Source organism: Cyprinodon tularosa, unplaced genomic scaffold (assembly GCF_016077235.1).
Source record: "Cyprinodon tularosa strain WSP-4 unplaced genomic scaffold, ASM1607723v1 ctg715, whole genome shotgun sequence".
Taxonomy (NCBI): Eukaryota; Metazoa; Chordata; class Actinopteri; order Cyprinodontiformes; family Cyprinodontidae; genus Cyprinodon; species Cyprinodon tularosa.
The window spans coordinates 398,309-423,100 of record NW_024039469.1 but is presented as its reverse complement, the minus strand read 5'-3'; the positions used below and the strand labels follow the sequence as shown (position 1 = coordinate 423,100).

The window sequence follows — 24,792 nt, the reverse complement described above, 5'->3', positions numbered from 1 at the left end:
TAGCAGATGAGGAAGTGGAACTCTGGAAGTCCGCCACCGTCGGCCTCATGTCCGACGAAGAAGATGGCGTCGTTGGCGGTGTCTCTGGATGGATTGTACGGTCGCCGCCATTTCGTAGGCCGGATCTCACTGAACTCTGTGTTAAGCTGCAGTCCCGGTTAGAACCGATGCCGAAGTACAGGGCCACGCACAGTATGCGTCTGCACATCGGACCTGCCTCGGAGGGAATGCTGCCAGTTACCTCCAACCCCGAGGAAGCAAACGGACCGTTCACGGACTTTTAATTTTTAGAAACGCATGTGTTTGGATACGCGTTGTATATAGTTGTGTGTGTTTCAATAAAGCTCTTTCTTTGCATAAACAGCTTCCTGGCAAATGTTCATTTCCTGTATAAATTCATTCATGTCCTTGATGGTAGCATAATAATTGTGTAGTAGTGTAGGATAACATAAATACACACCATATGAATGAATAAATATATGAATGAATAAATATATATATATATATATATATATATATATATATATATATATATATATATATATATATATATATATACACTCACCGGCCACTTTATTAGCTACCCCATGCTAGTAACGGGTTGGACCCCCTTTTGCCTTCAGAACTGCCTCAATTCTTCGTGGCATAGATTCAACAAGGTGCTGGAAGCATTCCTCAGGGAGTTTGGTCCATATTGACATGATGGCATCACACAGTTGCCGCAGATTTGTCGGCTGCACATCCATGATGCGAATCTCCCATTCCACCACATCCCAAAGATGCTCTATTGGATTGAGATCTGGTGACTGTGGAGGCCATTTGAGTAGAGTGAACCCATTGTCATGTTCAAGAAACCAGTCTGAGATGATTCCAGCTTTATGACATGGCGCATTATCCTGCTGAAAGTAGCCATCAGAAGTTGGGTACATTGTGGTCATAAAGGGATGGACATGGTCAGCAACAATGCTCAGGTAGGCTGTGGCGTTGCAACGATGCTCAATTGGTACCAAGGGGCCCAAAGAGTGCCAAGAAAATATTCCCCACACCGTTACACCACCACCACCAGCCTGAACCGTTGATACAAGGCAGGATGGATCCATGCTTTCATGTTGTAGACGCCAAATTCTGACCCAACCATCCGAATGTTGCAGCAGAAATCGAAACTCATCAGACCAGGCAACGTTTTCCCAATCTTCTATTGTCCAATTTTGATGAGCTTGTGCAAATTGTAGCCTCAGTTTCCTGTTCTTAGTTGAAAGGAGTGGCACCCGGTGTGGTCTTCTGCTGCTGTAGCCCATCTGCCTCAAAGTTCGACGTACTGTGCGTTCAGAGATGCTCTTCTGCCCACCTTGGTTGTAACGGGTGGTTATTTGAGTCACTGTTGCCCTTCTATCAGCTCGAACCAGTCTGGCCATTCTCCTCTGACCTCTGGCATCAACAAGGCATTTCCGCCCACAGAACTGCCGCTCACTGGATGTTTTTTCTTTTTCGGACCATTCTCTGTAAACCCTAGAGATGGTTGTGCGTGAAAATCCCAGTAGATCAGCAGTTTCTGAAATACTCAGACCAGCCCTTCTGGCACCAACAATCATGCCACGTTCAAAGTCACTCAAATCACCTTTCTTCCCCATACTGATGCTCGGTTTGAACTGCAGGAGATTGTCTTGACCATGTCTACATGCCTAAATGCACTGAGTTGCTGCCATGTGATTGGCTGCTTAGAAATTAAGTGTTAACGAGCAGTTGGACAGGTGTACCTAATAAAGTGACCGGTGAGTGTATATATATGAATAAATATATATATATGTAAATTTATATGTAAATATATATATATGCCAACCAATCACGAGCGACTTTACTTGTTTAAAAAGAAGTGGTTCCGTCCAATACTCAGTAAGAAAATGAAAGCCTGGCGTGGCCACGTGTAGTTTTGCTGCCAATCACGAGCGATTTCACTTGTTTGAGAATAGTGGTTTCAGCCAATACTGAGAAGGTTATTCAAGCCAGACCTGGCCAGCCGCGCGGGTTTGCTGCATTCATATGCTAATTAGGGCCATTAGTACAGCTGATCGCTCTCCACATACGTCAGAGTCCGTTTCCGACAATTTGTGGCACGACAAACTCGGACAAGCGCGGGTTGCAAATTGTCGGAAACTGACGAAAATCAGGGAGATCTACGGAAGTTTACGGGGACGAAAATCTCACTTTTCATGCAGTGTTGTTTTCAGTGTTTTATTTGTAGCGTGCTTATCTGCTAATGCTTTAACCTGTACAATTTTGAACACCTCAGTTTTAGTCAATTGATGAATTCCTGTAAAAAACAGATTATTACAAATTATTCTCTGTGTTTTTCTACAGATCTAGCTGTGAAAACCTCAACTTGTCTAAACACATGCGTGGGATGTTCCAGTCTCGTCTACAGGTAAGACATTAATCTAAAATAAAATAGACACATCTTACCAAACTCACAGCAGATTAATCTACACAGCTACTTTCTTTATTATTTATCAAAACATAGAAAATGTCTTTAAGGTTCTTCTAAACTTAAGAACATGAGGTCATAAACCGCTGCTGTCTTCCTCATGATAATAAAGAAAGGACAACTTGGTTAATATCAGTGATGTTACATCCTTGGCAGCATTCACACTGAAAACTACTTCTCATTGAAGTAGCTGCCTACCTGGATATTTTCCCCACAGCTAAAAAAACAAAACAAGCAACAACCAGTGTTCCTCCCTCAGCTATATCGTTAACCTCAAATTTCCTTGCTGATACTGAGTGTTTTAAAGGTAAGACAGAGTATCAGGGTTTTTTTTTTTTTATATGATAATAAAGTAATAAAATTATGAGAATAATGTAGTGACATTATAAAGTCATAATATTACAAGAATAAAGTCATAACGTTCCGAGAATGAATTTGTACATTTAAGAGAAAAAAGTCATAAAATTACAAGAATAAAGTTGTATTTTACGATTCTTACAAGTATGGAGGACCAACTCTGCCATATTTCAAAATAAATACAGAAATAAATAAATGCTCAATAAATAAATAACCAATGGGCAGCAGTTGAGTCCTTAAAACGCCCCTCTTCATTTGCATAAGGAGGCAGAAATGCAGTCAGAAATCTAAAAAGGGGGGGCAGAAATAAATAGCGGCGAAGAAATAACTAGGGTAAAAAAAATACAAAGGAAGAATAAAACAGACAAAAATATTATAACATGCACATAAATAAATACATAAAAATATAAGTAATTAAAAAATAAAGTTTAAGATTATAAAGGACAAAAAAATAAATAAGATAAATATTACAAAGGCAAATAAATAAAGAAGCTAATTAAAAGAGTTATATACATTTATGTCTCACTGTATAATTTAATTTCTACTTATATGTATTTGTTGTATTTTTGGTGGCGATTAATTGTATGCTTATTTATTTATTGAGCATTTATTTATTTCTGTATTTATTTTTAAATATGGCAGAGTTGGTCCTCCATATACAAGAAGCACCGTCTTTCTTAAAATGAGAAACATTGAGCAACATGTGAAGTTATACCTAAGGACAATTTTTAGAGAAGCCAATTAACCTAAGACTCACTTTTTTGGACTCTGGGAGGAAGATGGAGTACACAGAGAGAACCTACACATGCACAAGGCAAGGCAAGGCAAGGCAGCTTTATTTGTATAGCACATTTCAGCATGTGCAATTCAAAGTCCTTTACATAAAATCAGTAAAAAAAATAAAACACAGAAGAAAGAGTTAAAAATAAAAATAAAACACAAGAATAAAAATTACACTGAAGTTTAAGAGATTGAACAGGGAGAACATGCAAACTCCATGCTGGGCCGGGAATCAAACCCAGATGTACTTGCTGCAAGTTGGCAGTGCTACCCACTGCCCCACTAAGCAGCCCCCACAATAACCATATTCTGCACCATGTTTTGTTCTTCCACAATGTTGACATTTGATCACTGCTGCACTTAAAGTGCAATGTTAATGTGAAATGTTATGAAAGCTGCACAAAACGAAAATGTTTTGTTTAATCTCTATTGAGCTGAATGGTTATGGTGGAGATCCTGTGATTATCCTCCTTCTGTTAAATTTATACATTTATAATCTCCATAACCCCTTTTTTCCCCCCAGATTTTCCTCTTGTTCTGATACAAACAAGGGTGAAACTTTGTAATGAAAGTTGCTGGGGACACTCGGGTGGCGGCTGATGGAGCTACGCTTACTCAAACCGAACGCTTTCATTAGGTTTTTGTATTTTCCAGAAATGAACTGAAACATATATTTATTGATGCTTTCCGATTGTTGAGAACACATGAAAACCATAATACACTGATATATAAGAGAGATGCCTTTTAGTGCCTTACATATACAGGGCTCGAAAACATGAATGCATAAAATAAATAAAGAAATAACAGCCGATTCCAATGCCAAAATTCATACATCATCCATCCCTAGAAGTACAATTTCAACACCATCTAGAAAAAATGGATATGCTGCATTTTAATCATAGCATAGCATATTTATTTCTTGTAAACTTTCTGGTAAACTTGGAAATATATTTTATTGCGTGCTGCATATCCCAGTAAATCTGTTTCACCTTTAAATTTGCAGCCCTCCCTGCTTCTCTCTGTGCTGTTTAAAAATATTTATGAACCTCTTTACTGATATAATGATGCCAGAAACAAAATTTTTAGTTATTTTGAAACTCTGCAGTCGGATTCTGTCTGTACAATAAGAAAAACTGTAAACCTGTGACTGGGAGTCATGGTCTTCTGAGAAGCCAAGATTGTTTTAACTAGTAAAGAAGAACAAACTATGTTCTAAACTATTGCGTTATAATACTAACTTATATAAATTTTCAATATGTTGCCATTTTTAGCTGAAAAAACTCTGCATGTCTAACAGATTTTCCAGTGGTATGATCTCTAATTTTTTTTAACCAACCCGTTTACTAACTTTTACTTGAACAGCCAAGTACCTTCGGGTTAATATTCACTGATTGCTGATATGTGTCTCTCCTCCAACCATGGTGCTACTTTGTACGCACTGAAATGTGACCGCAAATCAGACGTCTCAGAGTGACAGATCTGATGATGTCCCACTGAGATGCGGGACACGAGAGCAGCTGGAGAGAGGAAAAATTAAAACGCCGCCTCAAAACGCTCTGAACACAGATAGCTGCACCCAACCTCTGTTACCTTTGGCTAAAGTAAATGAACAGAAAGGGGGGGAAAAAGGGGAGATTATTGGTGGGGACATGTCCCCACCGGGACAAATTTGGTGGGGACATGCACTGCATGAAAAGTGAGATTTTCGTCCCCGTAAACTCCCGTAGATCTCCCTGATTTTCGTCAGTTTCCGACAATTTGTAACCCGCGCTTGTCCGCGTTTGTCGTGCCACAAATTGTCGGAAACGGACTCTGACGTATGTGGAGAGCGATCAGCTGTACTAATGGCCCTAATTATCATATGAATGCAGCAAACCCGCGCGGCTGGCCAGGTCTGGCTTGAATAACCTTCTCAGTATTGGCTGAAACCACTATTCTCAAACAAATGAAATCGCTCGTGATTGGCAGCAAAACCACACGTGGCCACGCCAGGCTTTAATTTTCTTACTGAGTATTGGACGGAACCACTTCTTTTTAAACAAGTAAAGTCGCTCGTGATTGGTTGGCATATATATATATATTTACATATAAATTTACATATATATATATTTATTCATTCATATATTTATTCATTCATATATTTATTCATTCGTATGCTGTTTATTTATGTTATCCTACACTACTACACAATTATTAGGCTACCATCAAGGACATGAATGAATTTATACAGGAAATGAACATTTGCCAGGAAGCTGTTTATGCAAAGAAAGAGCTTTATTAAAACACACACAACTATATACAACGCGTATCCAAACACATGCGTATCTAAAAATTACAACTCCGTGAACGGTCCGTTTGCTTCCTCGGGGTTGGAGGTAACTGGCAGCATTCCCTCCGAGGCAGGTCCGATGTGCAGACGCCTACTTTGCGTGGCCCTGTACTTCGGCATCGCTTCTAACCGGGACTGCAGCTTAACACAGAGTTCAGTGAGATCCGGCCTACGAAATGGCGGCGACCGTACAATCCATCCAGAGACACCGCCAACCACGCCATCTTCTTCGTCGGACATGAGGCCGACGGTGGCGGACTTCCAGAGTTCCACTTCCTCATCTGCTAGCACACTCTGCCTCGCTTTCAGCAGCTGAAAAAAAAACAATGAAACAGCGCACTGCGTATGGACACAACACATCTATCAATGCACCTGAAAAATAGTCACCAAATAAAGTCTTACCCTCTTTCTTCTGGCCCGACTCCGAGCAGATTGCTTGGCAGCCTCCGCACGCAGCGTGTTGGCTGGCTGCGTATATCTGAAGCTCCTGCGTACCGTCTGAAAATACGTCTTACAGGCAGCTGGAAAACAATTAAATGAGAGTGGTATTAATAAAAAATCAAACGCAAGTCACAGTAACAAGGAAGGAGAAAACATTAAAACAAGTCACTTACACACAATGTCGTCTTTATCGACATCGTGCAAATCTGGACTTGCTGATATGGCTCCGAGCAAATAGGAGGTCTGTGAAAACAAAATGTACAGCTATGATCAGCGGTATCTATCCGTATCCATTGCCTTTTACCGCAGAATGAAAGCATAGTCTTTAAATCTTACCCATGCTCCGGTTCATAGCGCCTGCAATTAGTCTCCGAGTTGTGAAGACGGCATACTGCTTCCTGTGAATCACAAAAAATACACTTTAATAAAGCTTGTTCTTGCAAGGCTACTATTAGCCGTAGCTTTAGGCTAGGCTGCTATTAGCCGTAGCTTCAGGCTAGGCTGCTATTAGCCGTAGCTTAGGCTAGGCTGCTTTTAGCCTAGCAGGCAGTAATCGAACATATATTTACCGCTAGCATCTCTTCTTTGAGTTCGTCTTGTTCGATGCAGAGTCGCCATCGCGTCCAAGAGGAGTTTTATCCCGAAATCCCACATACTCCGCTCCAGACCGCCTGCACAAAGCAAAGCATACATCCGCCGCTGTGGCTCCAGACTGCTCAGCTTTGAGTTTCTTGGAGATCGCAGAGAGCATGCGCGAGATGAACCAGGGTTTCCGCGGATCAATAAAAATAATTAAAAAATCATTCTTTTTTTTAAAATCAAGGCCTTAATTGGCACTAAAATTATTTAAATATGTTTATCGAAGTATTTATAATTCTTTAATAAAAAATGCTTATAAAAACAATTTCGTCAGATATATTATATCGCTCCAGGCGGAGAAAAAGCTAGAGGATATATATATACGTATATGTGTGTGTGTGTTTACATACATACAGGAGTCATGGAACTCTGCTTACAGCTCCTTCATATTTCATGTACACTAATAACTTGTGTACATGGTTCTTGTTGATGGCATTAAAATAATTTCTAATAGCAAAAAATTAGAGTCACTCATTCCTGTATGAACCCTGTGAGCGCTTAATTTAATATGACATATTAAAAAAATCCCACCATCATCCAGCATATGTTCAGTTTCTGCCCAAATATATATATATATTTTTGTAGATTTTTGTAACGGGGATAAGGATAATTCAAAACTGCTTTTTTTGAATGAACTTGTTCTCTACTCCCAAACTCAGCATCTCTTTTCATTCCTGTAATAAGAAGTTTCTTTTGAATGGATTTGATTAAAGTTTAAGTCCCTCGGTATAAAATAAATAAAAATTTGATTGAGATGAGAAATCTGCTTCCTCGTTGGTGAATAACCAATAGTTTGGATCCAATCATTTAAATAAACGGTGTTAGTTTTTTTTTTTTATATATAAGAATTGTGCTATAATTTCTAGTCACCGATCTGTTGCTGCTATATTTTAATTTGACGAACCGGAATTTGTCGATGTTCTTTTTCCTGTTTGGTGCGATTGCAATTGCGGATCTTGACCTGGCCAGACCTTATGACCACAGTGTACCAATCTTCTGATGGCTACTTCCAACAGGATAATGCGCCATGTTATTAAGTGAATCATCTCAGGACTAATTTCTTGAAACTTTTCCACTTAAGTTATTGTGAATTGAGCATATTGACAGACAACATTTTATTTTTTATCTTAAATGCAATTTTTTTTATTTTTATAATTACTGCTCTAAATGTATTGCTCTGTCAGCTAAAGATCTGTTTTGGTCTCTATACTTTAATTAAATAAATCAATTCAAGCTAAAATGTAAGAGGCTATACTGAGCCTGATCTCTTTGTATCAGAGATTTTCTTATCTTTTAGAAAAATGTCACTTGGAGTAAAAACCCCCCTGCAACCCTGATTTGCATTTGTATAGCTCACAGCATGTTCATTTACATGTTAAAGCCTCCCCTAGAATTCCATGGGGGGGAGGCATGGGGGGAACACTGCCTAAGAAAGTCCACGTCAATTTCTGACAATTTACGGGAGTTTTCAGCGAAGCCTGCAAATTGCCGTAAACTGCAGCTAACCTGAAGTTCCACGACAATCTACAGTGCCGCATATTGACGAAAATCCCACTTTTCATGCAGTGAGTCCACCCCAGTCCTTCAGAAAGTTACGCCTGTGGAAACATACAGGGTTTATATTCACTATCAGGGGCACTGAAATGGGGGAAAGTTAGGACTAAGGTTCTAAGGGCCCTTACTTTAAGGGGGCCCCGAAAGAAGAAGAAAAGATTTGTCCCGCTTTATTTTTTCAAATATTAAAATAAATCCAGCAGTAAAATTAATCTTCATGTTCCCCCCCATTTTTCAGCAGTACACAGTGAAACACAGCATGAATATAATAGCATCCCCTCCCGTGAAAATGCAATAAATTGTCTGGTCCTGCATGGCATCAGGTCTCCCTGTCTGTCACCGGCAGTTTGCTCGTACCGGGGCTTAAATGGCACGCGCAGGCCATTTGACGTAATGATAACGAAAGAAACAAATTATCAAGAAAATGTGTAAATAGGCAGTAGTTTGGGAAAAAGGTCTGCGACTGCAAAATGAAGTGCTCCAAAGTCTGGGTTTTAAAAAGGAAGAGGAATGAAGGAGAAAAAGGAGAAAGCAGAAGGCATCCGATACCGTGACCCAGTTCTCCCCTCCCCTAATTTTTACCAGAAATGTTTCTTAACTGAATAGTTCAAATTACCAATAGATTATTAACCTGTTGAGTAAAGTAAGGCAGCTATCTGCTGGATACAGCTATGTAGTTATTCTTCCTGGATGTCAGAGGGGAATCACATCATTAATGATGCCGCCTAGCTGGGTGCGTCTGAAAAGGAGCGTGACTGCAAGTTTTTATTATTCTGTTATGTTTGGTTTTTAGCTTTCAAGAAAAGATAAAACCAGGATTAATCCAGTATTTATTGAGCTATTGTGTGTCTGTAAATAACACAGAAGCCAACAAACTAAGCCAGTAAGCTCAGAGAGCTGAGAATTTACCTTTATCAACCAGAGCAGGCAACAGGAAAACACTATAGTTATCAGATGGTTAGCATCAGCTAAACGCTAGCAGGATATTTACATTAAAGAACTTTGTCCTTCTTTCATCATGTAAACAGATGATCCACCAGGGAAAGGCCAGTTAGCATCAGTACGGTCTGCTGGATTTACCCTCTTTTTACCATTTATATACAGTAATGCCAAAAGTTCACACATTTGTTACTGAAGTAGAAGTATAGATACTGCAGTTTAAAAACACTCTGGTAAAAGTTTAAGTATCAACTTGACCTCTTTACTCAAGTAAAAGTGAAAAAGTATGTGATCCAAAAACTACTTAAAGTATAAAAATATAAAGTAACCTTTAAAAAAAAAACAGCCAGATGCCGCCATATGAATTGAAAGCTCAATTTTTCAACTATTTCTAAAAATTCTTTGAGATAGGGACAAGGATGAGGGAGGTCTTGTTGGTCTCCATCTCCCGATACGCTCTCCCCTGTGTCCGACCTTTCAGACATTTCAACATCTTTTTCTGAATCCAACATTGTAGCATGGCATAGACAATTCGTGTTTACAGTTTGAAGAACACCTGCTTGCTTCTGATGATTTCCTTTAGCTAACCAATGAGTGTTTGCGTTCTATGACTCATCCAATTACACTAGTTTTCACTAGATGTGGATGGAGCCAATGATCTGCATTGGATGGAGCACATGACGTGAAATAAATATTTATAAACATTAAACTGAAGCCAAGAGTAACGAATAACGTTTGTTTTAAAAATGGAAGGAAGAGAAAGTACAGATACTTGTGTGAAAATGTAATAAGTAGAAGTCAGAAGTAGAAAGAAAAATAAGTGATGGAGTAAAGTATAGATACCTAAGAAGTGTAGTACAGTGACAAAGTATTTGTACTTCTTTACTTGACACCTCTGTGTGTATATATATATATACACACATACACACAAATTGAAAAACATTATTTTTTTAAATAAAGTAAAAATGAAACTGCCTCCAGTTGTTTATACTGTATCCTGGACAGCTGCAGTGCATTGGGTGGCCTCCAGCAGCTTATATTAAAATCTGTGTCGGCATCTAAACAGTTTAGTTATATTTTTATATTCAGATTAAATTACAACCATTAGGAGACAACTATACATCTTGATCATTCTCATGAGCCGCCTGAAGCAGCCACATAACGAATACATGTATATAATAGGGGTGGAACGGTTCACAAAATCCACGGTTCGGTTTGGTTCACGGTTTCGTGGTCACGGTTTTCGGTTCAGTTCGGTTTGGTATATGTTGATTGTTACACCGAAAAATAAAAAAATTTATAAAAATTATAAAAATTAATGACATTTTTTTTAATGAAATTAATGAAAGAAATCCAAAAAAATTAATGGATTGTAATTATTTTTAATGATCCGCGGAAACCCTGGATCATTTCCCCATGTTTTGCTGCTTTGAATTTAATCTTCTCGCGCATGCCCTCTACCATCTACAAGGAACTCAGAGCGGAGCGGCTGGAGCCACAGCAGGGGCTGTATGCTTTGCTTTGTGAAGGCGGTCTGGAGCGCAGCGGGGGTTGCTAACGGAATATGTGGGATTTCGGGTTTAGCATGGCATGCTGGTCATGTTGCTGTTAGCATAAACAAAACGTGTTGCACAATGCTTGCACACTGTTGCACTTTTATCCACAGCTTTCTTTCCGCCGTCATCGTAGGTCACTCTAAATGCAAAGCGCTCCCATACAGCAGACCTATAAAGTGCTGCTGACGCGTCTTCCAACTCCTGTTCTTTCCCACTCGCCATACCAACACAATTCTCCACAACAACTGATTTTTTTCTGCTACACCCGGCTACGCTGCTTCGCTTCTTCTTCTTCTTGTTTACTACTGGTGGTTGGCTTTGGTCGCAGTACCGCCACCTTCTGCTCTGGAGTGTAAACGCTTCGCCTATGAGAAAAAGGAGCAGCGCATGAACCGAACGCAACGCACGCGAACCGAACCGAGACAGTCGAACCGAACGGTTCTGACGGTTTTCATAAACCGTTCCATCCCTCGTATATAATATATTGCTAATAGCAATATATTATATTTATTATATCAATATCTTTCATTTCAATTCCTCGTGGCCCCCTGTTTACTATTAAAGGTAATACTAGCTCCTAGTAAAATATTTAGCTATACTCAGGATTGGATAGTTTATAAAGATTAGTAGGAGGGTGAGTGTTTTGTATCACTGACAGGATGGCTCAGATTATTAACATCACGTGTACAGAAAGAAGGATACATCAGCTGGCTGATATAATTGGAAAGTATTGCTGTTTTTATTTAATTTCATTGATATTTACTGTTATGTGCATGCGTTTATTAATGCATTCAGCAGCATGCCTTGAAGAGCACGCATCCATTTGGTATCCGTTGCTAATATTTAATTGAATTTGTGCAACATTTGTTATTGTAGTATCATTTTTATAATCTAAACCCAGGAAGGAAAGAAATATTGTTTCCAAGAATCGTCCCCAAACTGTCGGCAGCAGGTATGGCGGTTCAGTTAGACTGACGTTAAAGTAACTGAGATCGCCACCGGTCACCGAATGACACACCAGAGTAAAAGGCTGCTGTGTTGATGAATTTCCTGTCCTCTCTGAGGCTGCTTTGAACAATGACAATAAGTCTGAATAGTCATGTTTGAGTAGGGTTTCCCTTTCATTGCCTGTTTTCAGTCAATTCTAGGAGAACCTTTAAAGCTGGGCTTAACTTCCTCCTCTGAGCAGCCTTCTAAAGCTCGTTATTATGATCCTGAAATAAAGTCCACCCTCCTCCTCTGGAAAAAGTCTGTCCCCTTTCATCAATGCCCCTTAATCACAAGCAGCTTAATAAAGGAAACGTGCAAGGAGTCGAGAGAGCAGCCGCTGCTGGCGGGTCCAGACAAGCCTGCAGTAACAATGTCAGGATGTTTGTTTTTCACCTGGCAACAGCTGGGTCAGTGAGTCAGGTAGAGATTTCCACCTCCAGCTCTGTCTGAATGCACTAAAGCAAACAAATCTCCCCTGCCTTATTACACAGGTTTAGCTTAGCTGCTGGCTGCCCTGGTGTGGGAATTGTGGGTAATTCTCCTCTGAGAGCATGTTAGATGATGTGTGGTTACAGAGATGTCGGTGCGTATGATCATTCACTAATTTTCCCTGTCAAGGAAAATACTCCAGTGATTTCAGGCTGAGCTTTTTCTCATTACTTGACTTGATGATGTGGAATGAGTCAAGTTTAGGAGGAAGTGATGAACTGAACCCTTTTCTCACAAAGTCTTTCCAGCTTAGCCTCAGTAACAGAGGCACACACCTTACATCTGTCCTGCTTTGCTGTAAAGGTAACACTCAGTCTAAAAGCACTGCTTCCTGCTCAGGCTCATGCTGTTAGATCAACTGCTTCTTTACTTTATTAAGACAAATGTAACGCTCAGTTCTTTGAATGAATTTTATATGCCTTTCTAGTCGTTCTAGCTCTAACCAATACAATTTTTTGCAAATTTCATATATTCTTTTCTACACTTTCTTACATGTAACCCCTAAAAGAAATGCCCCCTCCTGCCAGGTTTAGGTTTGGAATTACCGTTTAATTCAATAAACAGACTCTCAGATTAAAGATTAGGTAAGGACACCTTCCAATGTCACAGACTTGGAGCTCATTGCTATAAATAAGTGGTCTAAGTCAGGGGAATTGTGCAAAAAGTGATGCTTGTACACATTAAGATCAGACGTCCAGTAAAGTGTTTCCAGATGCTGCTCCTGTGATGAATGGCAGAGAACGGCTTTGCTATATTTGCTGTGATCAGTGGGTAAAAAGTAGTTTTATTAAGTGGTTTTCAAGTGAGAAAGTCCACCTGAAAACTTAATCTGTGCAATCAGTTCATCCAGATTACCATCCTGTCTTCAAATATTGTTTTGCTGTCGGGGCCTCTCAGACCCCCGTACAATCTGCTGTGGAAATCCCGTTCAACAGCAGCCTCTGGGCTGGTCGCCTCTTTGCGTTTTTCAGCTAATGTTAACGGCAGCTCGAAGACGTTTTCACGTACATAATCGAAAATGCAGGCACCACAATAATAACATCAAACATGTTTTGCTGGCAGGTTTTTAGATTTTCAGTTAATTTAGGTGTTTATAGACTTTTTTTCAGAGGAGTGATCATAGCGCTCTGTATCAGCAGTGCTGTGTCTGTCTCCCTGCCAGCTCCCAGATCAGCTTCTCTGATAGGTTGATGTGGCGCGTCGAGCAGCAAAGGTTAAATTTTTCCAACTTCCGCAGCTGCTGCTTTTGCAGTGCGACCTGTGCGTGAGATGCTCAGATGCTCATGAGATGCTGCTTTAGCTTCTCAGATGCATCAAGATGCTCCGCTCCTGCTGCTCTTGACGCGCTGCAGGATCTTTTGATGCCCATCAACCATAGACTTTGCTGTAAAATTGCTGTAAGGCCAATAATATCATATCTTTTAAAATTGGGATACATCATTTCCAACATTGCATTATTTCATAAAATGCATAATAAAATACAATATCAGAAGAAAATTTACTCCATACAACTTGGCTTAGCATTAAAAATGTAAACTCTGCATCCTATTTACTAATGGCCAGTTAGTGCAGATTGCTATACATTACAAAAGTAGTTCACTAAAGAATGTGGCTCCTTTCTTCAACTGGACAGTTCCAAAAAGCTGAAACTGTTTCAGAGGCAGTTTGATTTATGACTCTTAAAACAGAAGAACCTGGCAGCAATATGTTCAACCTTCCTGTTATCTGCTTCTGTTTCAGCTCTCTCCCTCTTTCACAGCCTGTAAAAACTGCTGCTTATTCTTGTTATGTAATAGGAAATAACAATTGTAGTCAAATATCCATCCGTCCATCCATCCATCCGTCCGTCCGTCCGTCCGTCCATCCATCCATCCATCCATCCATCCATTTTCCATCTGCTGGTGCCTATCTCCAGCTGTCTGGGGACGAAGGGTGGGGTCCACTCTGGACAGGTCGCCAGTCCATTGCAGAGCAAGACAGAGACAAACAGGACAAACAACCATTCAGATACGCACAATTACCTAAGGACATTATAGAGAAGCCAATGAACCTAACAGTCATGTTTTTGGACTGTGGGAGGAAGCTGGAGTACTCTGAGAGAACCCACACATGCTCAGGGAGAACATGCAAACTCCATGCTCTTCTTGCTACAAGACAGCAGTGGCACCCCATTTAAATATATTAGATGAAAATGAAAAAGTTTATTCCTTTCTAATGGCTACTTGGACATCTGTACGTCATCTGAATTTATTTCAGAAACTCACTCATTTTGAAATCCCCTCACCGTCGGTAACAAGCTGAAGGAGGCAGTTGGAGGCGCAGCCGCTAGCACCTATGTTTGCTACATTTGTTAACTGTAAGAAAAATTTAGATTTTTGACTTTTAACTAGTTACCATCTAAAAGCTCGGAGCAATCATTTTTTGATGTTAATGCTATCAACGATTGAGGCTCCCAACCCTCCCTGGCAGCTGCATAGACCGTCTCGTGTCTGGGAACCTTTAAATTGGGGACTGACTGTACGTTCGGGCCGCCGGCTCGCCAGCACACTTTGATCACGGCGTGCTGCTCCATCACCTGACGCCTGGGGTCCTCTAAAGGCTTTATTGGCCTAATGACTGGTTTAGTGATGTTTATCTGTCTGTTTGAAGACGCCTCTGGCAGCAGCAGTCTGCTGTGAGCCACGTGCTTCATTAGAAGCCTCAGCTGCGACGGCCGCAGATGATCTCTTTGTTAAAGTTGAGGATTCGCAGATTTTTTGTTAATAATCCGTTGTGATTTTCTGGGGAGCGTTAGAAAAACAGCCCTCCTTCAGCTAATAGGATACAGGTGTCCTGAAATGACATCAGCGTTTGAGCTCAGCTGGAAGTGTCTGCATCACTGACATATAATTATATTTATTTTATTTGAAAAACATCCATGATGTGATTTATGCTTCACCTTGCACTGTGTGATGAAATCATATTAGCAGATGATGAAAACAACAAATGTTTTGGACTGTGTCAATTAAATCTCGATGAGTGATCCATACCAGATGCCTGAATTGGATCCATTTTTGGTGTCAGAGTTTAATAAATGCCTGAGTTGGCATGGAGCCTCTCAGTCAGAGCGATGATTTTGTTCTGTTAGGCTGTTGTCGGATTATGTGCAGAGTTAGCTTAGCGATGGAGCGTTGATGCTTCCCAAAGGAAAATGACCAAAACTCCCATTACCGGCATACCTGAGCATTTCCTGTCTGCTTTATAATAAAAAAGATGAAGTGAAGCGAAGCTGACCTTGGAGCTGCCAAGATGTTGAATTCGCTCCTTACCGTATCCATTGCATCCTTCCCCACTTCAGACTGGCATAAAAACTGCAATAAAAGAAAAAATAATGTAATCTAAATAACTATTAAAGGTGTTGATTTAGAACAAATTGATAAGATCAAAGATTAGATATCGTATTTGATGGTAAATTTATGAAATCTAACCTATGAACTTGAATATAAATCTGATGACTCAAAAAAGCCTTAAGACTGGTTTATACTCAGAAACCAGGTCATCTGTGTTTGTCGCATTGAATGCAGATGTCCCCCCCGCAGACAGGTGACGCAGACAGGAGGCCTCTGATTGGTCAAATCTACATCCCCTCTACACTATGCGTATTTCCTGTTTGGTACCTTGACGACTTGTTTTGTGTGTATGACCGCCATTGTGGAAAACGACTCAAGAAGACGGACCAGCTAGAAGAGCAAGGTACTCAAGGACGCTGGGAGCCTTTTTCAACCTGGATCCACAGACGGCGCCGCAGGGAGGAAAGAAAGGTGGCCTCTGATTGGTCAATTCTACATCCCCTCTACACTATGCGTATTTCCTGTTTGGTACCTAATGGCAGAAACTCCTCTGGCTGTAGTGCCGTACACAACGCCTGGCACACCTCGGACACTATCCCAGACACCGTACAGAACGCTACTTTGTAGCTCTGTGAGACTATCTGTTGGTTTACATCCAAAGCCAAAACACGTAGCGCCACGGCCAGCCTTTCAGGAACACTCACAGTTGAACTTTGTGTCGTCCAGCGTTGGATGACAGGGTTGTAGACTGCGAACAAGCTCGTCAAACCGACACAACTTTGTGATTGTCCGTCTTGCATTGTGGCTTGGAATAACGTAGCACAGACCACTCTTGCCTGAGTTTTGCTCAGAAACCAGATCGTCTGCTTGTGTGTCGAAGTGAACGCAAATTTCCCCCCGTCCCTTTCCCAGATTGTAGGTGACCGCAGACAGGAGGCCTCTGATTGGTGAAATCTACATCCGCTCTACAATATGCGTATTTCCTGTTTGGTACTTTACCGGCTTGTTTTGTTTGTATGACCGCCATTAAGGAAAATGACTCGTGAAGATGACCAGCTAGAAGAGCGAGGTGTGTGAGAAAGCTGGGAACCTTTTTCCACCTTTATCCCCGCTCTTTTTCACCCTCATGTCCCTCCATTGTCGCACAAACTTGCCCGCACTTCCTCACCGCCTCGGCCGTATGTAGACCCACAGCTAGTTCCTGATTGTCCCTCTTGCGTTGTGGTATAGAATAACTAAACGCTTTAATATGAGGCATAAATCAAAAAAAATTGCAACAAGCTCACTGCAACACACTGCTGCGGGAGGATAACCTGCTCTGTATCGTTTTAGAGTACCTAGCTATTGGCTAACATTAGCAATGAAAAATGTACGGTATATAGGCTAAAATTATCCAGGTGTTTGCATTAGGTTTGACCCTCTGTTTAAGTTGGAGTTTAACTTGTTAGCTGCCTTTTTTGCTGATTCTAATTGAAAATAGGAACAGAAAAAATTAACAAGATTTGGATTAAGATGGAATGATAATCCTGGTTCTAAATGTTTCTAGAGACTCGATGCTCCGCCGACTAAATGATTGATGATTCAGCAGATGATTCACTCAGTCTGTTTTTGAGACACTTTGGTAATTTGAGGTGTCAGATAACCAATTCTTTATGTCACCTGTCAGCTTGAAATAGTAAATATTTCCCTGATTAAAAAAGGCCTTTTGCTTCTATTAGGTTATTAGAAATGTTTTGACAATTTTTATCTGCAGTGTGTTAATAAAAACATTCACCTCAACAAAAAAATAGAAGTAAGGGTTAGAAACATGGTCTGTTTATGAAATAAAAGTAATATATGACTTATGATATTTCAAATGTTTTCTTCAGTCTTCATGTTTTACCTTTTATTTAAAAAAAGAGAGACTTGTTTGCAGACCATGCAGGCTCTTATCACGGCCCTGCTGGATCTTGTTTGACTGAGTTCTTTGGCTCCTACATCAGTAAGGTGTAGTTTTACCAATGTCATGTACTATTCAGCCCGTAGCCTGAGAAATGTTTGCTTTGAATCTGCAGCAGGTTAAATTCCAAACCTCTTTCAGACAGAGAAAGCATATCCCACAAACTGACGGGAAGGGAGTAGCGCAGATGAAGGAGCAGCTCCGTTGTTATTAGAGCAGCTGAGATTTTTTTTCCCCCAAGTCATTTTCTTTGATCCTGCCGGTTGGAAGCTTGACCCATTCATCTGTGTCTGACACTTGGCCGACCCGCCTCATGTTTGAGGGTAAAGGAGAATGTTTATTTTCACAGTAACAGATACCCAAACCCTTTCTCCTCCAGAACGGTTACAGTAAGAGGTAGTGTGTGTAACGGGGAGGAGCAGCTGAGGGCTGAAGCTTTTTATGGTTCTGATGACAACATTTTAATTATCCTCCCCCTGGCATAAGGTCATCTATTCGTATTTGCCAAGTAGGCACAGGGCCTTTCAAAAGTATTCACACACCTCTGACAATCTACGTTTCTCCTGAGCACGTGCCGGTGGAAAGCATCACATTTACAAGGATCATTTATGCAGCTTTCTGAAGGTAATAACTAGGGATGCACGATATTGGGATTTTGGCCAAAAACTCATGTAGTCGATTACCGATACCGATGTAAAAGCTAGTCATTTAAAATAGCAGTTTTGTTATCCATTTCTGACACTTTGAAAAATAATATACTCAAATATATTTTCATATGCTGATATCAAATGGATTTTTAAAAACGCGGTATCGATCTATTTTACTTTCAAAAGTAAGGCAGACCAAACCAGCGCATTCAGCTCGGCAAAGAACTCATGCTCTTCCTCAACACTGAAGTCCTCAGACATTTTTCTTTCGTTGTTTCTTTCTTTGCACAGGTAAACAGCACATTTCTTCTTCTACGCTTGCATTATGGGCAGAGCAGACGCTGAATGCGCACTTTCATCTGGTTCGGTCTGCCGGCTTCCGTAGCGTCGTGAACGCGCAGGTGCGCGCTTTCAGGAAATCCTATACACTACTGTTTATGCTCTAAAAACATTCTAAATGACTTCGTTTCGAGTAAATTCTGGATGCTACCCACTCAGGACACTTGGAATACATTGGACGAGCAGTATGGAGGAATATTGACACGTTTTTTGTGGACTTTTATGGACCTTTCTGTCTCGGTCACCATAGACCTCCATTATTTGAATGTCAGCAGACAGCAAGAAGCCTCCCAGATCTCCAGATGCATTTGAGATATCAAAAAAGTACTCCAGAGTGTTGTTCAGCATGGGGGTGAGTAGAAAATGAAGGCTTATCATGTTTTGGGTGTACTATTCCTTTAAGTTGTCGCAAGTGGGTTTTTCTTGTGTTTCTTGTGAATTTGGTCTTAAATTTTTTTTTTAAGTGGCATTAAAAAGTCTTTAAAAGTCTTGAATTTAACTTGCCTTATGCTGTAGGAACCCTGGTCTCCCACTCCATGCACGAAGCTGTAGAACTGAAGAGCTCCTTCAGTGACAGACTGCTGCACCCTAAATGCACAAGGGAGCGTTATCACAGATCCTTCCTCCCCACAGCACCACTGTTCCCAACAACCTCAATAAGTTGTTACCTTCATGCTGGTTTTGCACACTTGCACAGCTGCTGTCATTTTGCACATCTCTGATGTTGCTGCTTTTTTCAAATATCCTTTACTGTAAAAATTTCCATAGCTGGATATTGGTTATTTATTCTCTAGGTGCACAGTTTTATATTGTTAAAACACTTAACAGTACAGTATTTTATTTTTTTAACTCTTCACTATTATGTTATTCCTTTACATTTCTTTAAAGTCCACATTTGTGTGACAGTTTTTCCAATAGTCTTTTTGCTGCTGGAAACACCAGAATTGCCCCATTATGGGACAATAAAGGCATTTTGTATTCTATTCTATTCTGTACTGTACTGTAATGTACTTTACTTTACTATACTATGCTATGCTATGCTATGCTATACTACTCTATGCTTTGCTATACTATGCTATGCTATACTATGCTATGCTATACTATGCTATGCTTTGCTATACTATGCTATGCTTTGCTATACTATGCTATGCTATACTATGCCATGCTTTGCTATGCTATGCTATACTATACTATGCTTTGCTATGCTATACTATGCTATGCTATTCTATACTATGCTATGCTATGCAATGCTATGCTATATTATACTATGCTACGCAATGCTATACTATGCTATGCTATACTATACTATACCATGCTATGCTATACTATACTATACTATACTATGCTATACTATACTATGCTATGCTATGCTATACTATACTATGCTATACTATACTATGCTATACTATGCTACGCAATGCTATACTATGCTATGCTATTCTATACTATACTATGCTATGCAATGCTATGCTATATTATACTATGCTATGCTATACTATGCTACGCAATGCTATGCTATACTATACTATACCATGCTATGCTATACTATACTATACTATGCTATGCTATACTATGCTATACTATACTATACCATGCTATGCTATACTATACTATACTATGCTATACTATACTATGCTATACTATGCTATGCTATACTATACTATGCTATACTATGCTATACTATACTATGCTATACTATGCTATGCTATGCTATACTATACTATGCTATACTATGCTATGCTATACTATGCTTTGCTATACTATGCTAGGCTTTGCTATACCATACTATGCTATACTATGCTATGCTTTGCTATACTATGCTATACTATACTATGCTATACTATGCTATGCTTTGCTATGCTATGCTATACTATGCTATGCTATTGTATACTATACTATGCTATGCTTTGCTATGCTATACTATACTATGCTATGCTATGCTATACTATACTATGCTATGCTATGCTATACTATACTATGCTATACTATACTATGCTATACTATGCTATGCTATGCTATACTATACTATACTATGCTATACTATGCTATACTATGCTATGCTATGCCATACTATACTATGCTATACTATACTATACTATGCTACGCAATGCTATACTATGCTATGCTATACTATACCATGCTATGCTATGCTATACTATACTATGCTATGCTATACTATACTATGCTATACTATGCTTTTCTATACAATGCTATGCTTTGCTATACTATGCTATACTATGCTATGCTTTGCTATACTATGCTATACTATACAATGCTATACTTTGCTATGCTATGCTATACTATGCTATGCTATTGTATACTATACTATGCTATGCTTTGCTATGCTATACTATGCTATGCTATGCTATACTATGCTATACTATGCTTTGCTATACTATACTATGCTATGCTATGCAATGCTATACTATGCTATACTATGCTATGCTATTGTATACTATACTATGCTATGCTTTGCTATGCTATACTATGCTATGCTATACTATGCTATACTATGCTTTGCTATACTATACTATGCTATGCTATGCAATGCTATACTAAATGCCAATGAGTAGCCATTCACTCAAAAAATATGTCCTCTATGAAAGGGTGGCCTAAAGAACAATAGAGTTAGAAGAAAGTTAATGGAAGTTTAGTTTGTGTTTGCTACAAGCTATGGTAAGAGGAGGAAACCTGCTAGAGGGTGTTGAAGACACTAAGTCTAAATCTAAGCATAAAATAAGAGCTAGAAGGAAATTGTTCAGAAGAAAACTTCCTGTATAAGTGCCTAAAGATAACATCCTATCAGGGGAGTGAACTGAGGATTGGTGTTTACAGGTGTTCTCCATCCAACATGAAGCTTCATTTACACTACCCTCTAAACCGATCCGTGCCGACCTCGGACTATTTACACATTACGCTAGCACGGTTCCTCGCCTCGTAGTGGCGATCTACGGTACTACTGCTTCTAGGATTGAAGCAGTAGTGCTTGGATACCACAAACGATAGTCTAATCAGGGCTTACAGACGCAGGAAACAATGACAGGCATTGAGGTTCAACACAGCTAAGCAGAATCTAAACTGGATATCTATATATATAGATATATGTGTGGCATGGTAGGGAAGCTAGGATTTTTATGAATGTCTGAAATTTCATGATTACAGAGGCGGACTGTAAGGATGACGCAGTCTGCTTATGCGCTCTTTGTTATCTGAGAACCGAGCCTGAACTGAACCGCGCCGAGCCCTACTGATGAACTAGTACTAGTGTAGCGCGTTTCGGTTTAGTCTGGGGCGGTCCGGTTCAGCTTGGTTGCCATTTACACTGAACAGTTATCTTGGGTACCGTGCTCGGACCGATCTCAGCACGGTTTCAAAAAAGATTGTGTAAATGGGGCACAAGTTACATGGAGCTTTCTTGCAAAAACTTACAGACAGCTATTTCAGTCTCCAGATGAGCAAAGCTGTTGGAGACATATGCCCCAAAACACCTGCAGTTGTATTTGCTTTAGAATATGAATTAGATATAGATTTAGAATATTAGAATAAAATATTGGCCCTCGTGCAAAAACTGTATGAACAAAGTGGTTCTTAAATCGTTTTGGAGAAAATGTCGTATTTACCATTTTTCTCCTATTTCTAAACTTCTCTCAGGCAAGAACACATTTTATGATTCGCCCAGACATGACGTAGGAGTCTAGCGCAATCAGTCAGCTGTTATCCAAACGTAGCTCTTCATTAAATGACCCCATTTGTTTATCTTAGAAGCAGTCATCCATTTTATTAGACTACATTGTTATATATTAAGCAGCTCTGCAGATATAAATTGATTTTTTTTTTTATTCTATCGGTCAATACTTGCAGCTGGCAGGTATCCAGGGGACCACTGGTTTAATTTGTTTTCATTGCGTCAAAAGAAAGAACAGTCAGAGATCAAGCTACTATTGCAATAACATCTGGAACAGAAATTCTAACGTTGAGACTTGTATTAATTTCACTCCATGGCAGCTCCTTGGCTTTATTTACATAAAGGAATATTTGGGTTTTGTCTGTATGACTTCATTCAATTAGAGTTGTCCTTCTTTTATGGAGTCAGAAAGGGGTAAAAATGTTTGTAAACTTATAAATCTTAGTTAAAACTGAACATGTAGAAGTTGAAACAGAAAAAAAATATAAATTGATTTTGAATGTATAATTTTTAGCTTATAATCTGAGACACTAAAAAAGAAAAAAATAAGAATTGAATCTAAGTTCTTCCCTCAGCTTGAAAAAACTCATTATTCAGTTTAGTATTTTAATCAAACTTTCATTTTGTCTTTATTGCAGTTAAAGATTGTATAATTTCTGATTCAAATCCCTTTTTTCCGGTTTCAATTTTTATTTTTTAGTTTCAAATTGCTTTTTCAGTTTCAGGATTTGATTTTATTCTTTCAAATCAGTTTTTTTCACCTTCAGATTTTGACCCCAATCTGACGGGAGTGGGCGGGGACATGTGATTGACAGCTTGCAGCAGCGCTGGAGTGATGTCTAGGTTCCATGTTGCATTCATGGACTGTGGGAACTCTAAGTACTTGAGCAAGTAGTCAGAGTTCCCACAGTACATAAATGCAACATGGAAATAGACATTTGAGCACTGCTGCACTTCAGGAAATAGAAATGTTCATTTCACTGCTAAGCTGCTGCTCATTTACAGTCTGAAAGCTGTAAGAAAATGAAATTTAGTTTTGCATACACTGTGTGTAAAGAAAATGACATTAAAAGTCTAAGTGTCCAGCGCTGAAGCAAGCTGTCAATCACGTTTTCCCGCCCACTCTGGTCAGATTGAGGTCAAAATCTGAACGTGAAAAAAATTTATTTGAAAGTGTAAAAAAAAAAATATATAAATACAAAATCCTGAAACTAAAAATAACAAAATAAACTGAAAGAAATAGATTTGAATCTGAAAATATAAAATCTAAAACTGCAATAAAGAAAATAAATAAAAAAGAAAAAGTATAATTAAAGTACTAAACTGAATTTAGATTCAATTCTTATTATTTTATGTTTGCTTTTTAAGTATCTCGCATTTTAAGGCAAAAATGACATTAGATTGACATTGAAAATTTAGATTAGATATCAACTTCTATTTTTTCAGTTTCAACTAAGATTTAGAAGTTTACAAACATTTTGATCCCTTTCTGACTCCATACTCTTTCCTCCATCAGCAGTAATTATTAACTGTTTTCGAATCAAATTATTGTCCTTTTTAGATTTTTTTTATTTTTTATTTTTACTTCAGTAGCGGAGCAACCACAGCGTTTCCAGCTGTTATTATTTATTTCCCACTGCTTGTTTTTTTTTCTGGTCCTTTAAGTCTGCTCCTCAGCTCTCAGTCAGACCTCCATGTGTGAACCTTTAAAGCAGGGGTCACCAACGCGGTGCCCGTGGGCACCAAGGTGCCCTCAAGGACCACATGGGGGGCCCTCAGAGTCTTCTAAATAAAGAACAGCTCACCCGTGGGCTAAGTTTGAAATGTTATTTTATTCTGTTGCTCTTCTTTTTAATCATTTATAGAGATTTCAAAATTGACAATGTCTAAATAAACTTAGAAATTAACAGAAACAATAAAAATAAGTTGATAATGTACAAAGTTTAGGCTAACGCTAACCCTTGCAGCTCATGGGTCAGTAATGGTCGTCCTTCCTACGTCTCGGTACCGTTGAAGTGGCCCTCAGCCTTAAAAAGGTTGGTGACCCCTGCTTTAAAGTTTTTTTTTAATCTTTAATGCGATTTCTGTGACTGAACATGCAGGTGTGAGAATTGGTAGCCTTATATGGGATTGTCGGGGTGGTAATTATGCAAATTCACATTTCTCCAGAACCCACACTCACTTAAGATCATTTATGAACGATCATTTTAGAAGGCGCATTGATTCAGAGGCTCAGAATATACGGTAAAAGAAATTTGCTCTTTCCAGATCTTTATTTATGAAAAACCAAACGATTT

At 39.3% G+C, this 24,792-nt stretch overlaps 1 protein-coding gene across 1 annotated transcript in view; it reads left to right on the top strand.

Annotated features, from left to right (window-relative positions):
* The first annotated feature begins 2,358 nt into the window (after nucleotides 1-2,358).
* The window catches only part of disp1 (dispatched homolog 1 (Drosophila)), a 103,771-nt gene continuing 81,337 nt past the window's right edge, over nucleotides 2,359-24,792 (top strand). The window contains exon 1 of the mRNA XM_038269010.1: nucleotides 2,359-2,422. The gene's annotated coding sequence lies outside the window, so the exon portion shown is untranslated. The remainder of the gene's footprint in view (nucleotides 2,423-24,792) is intronic.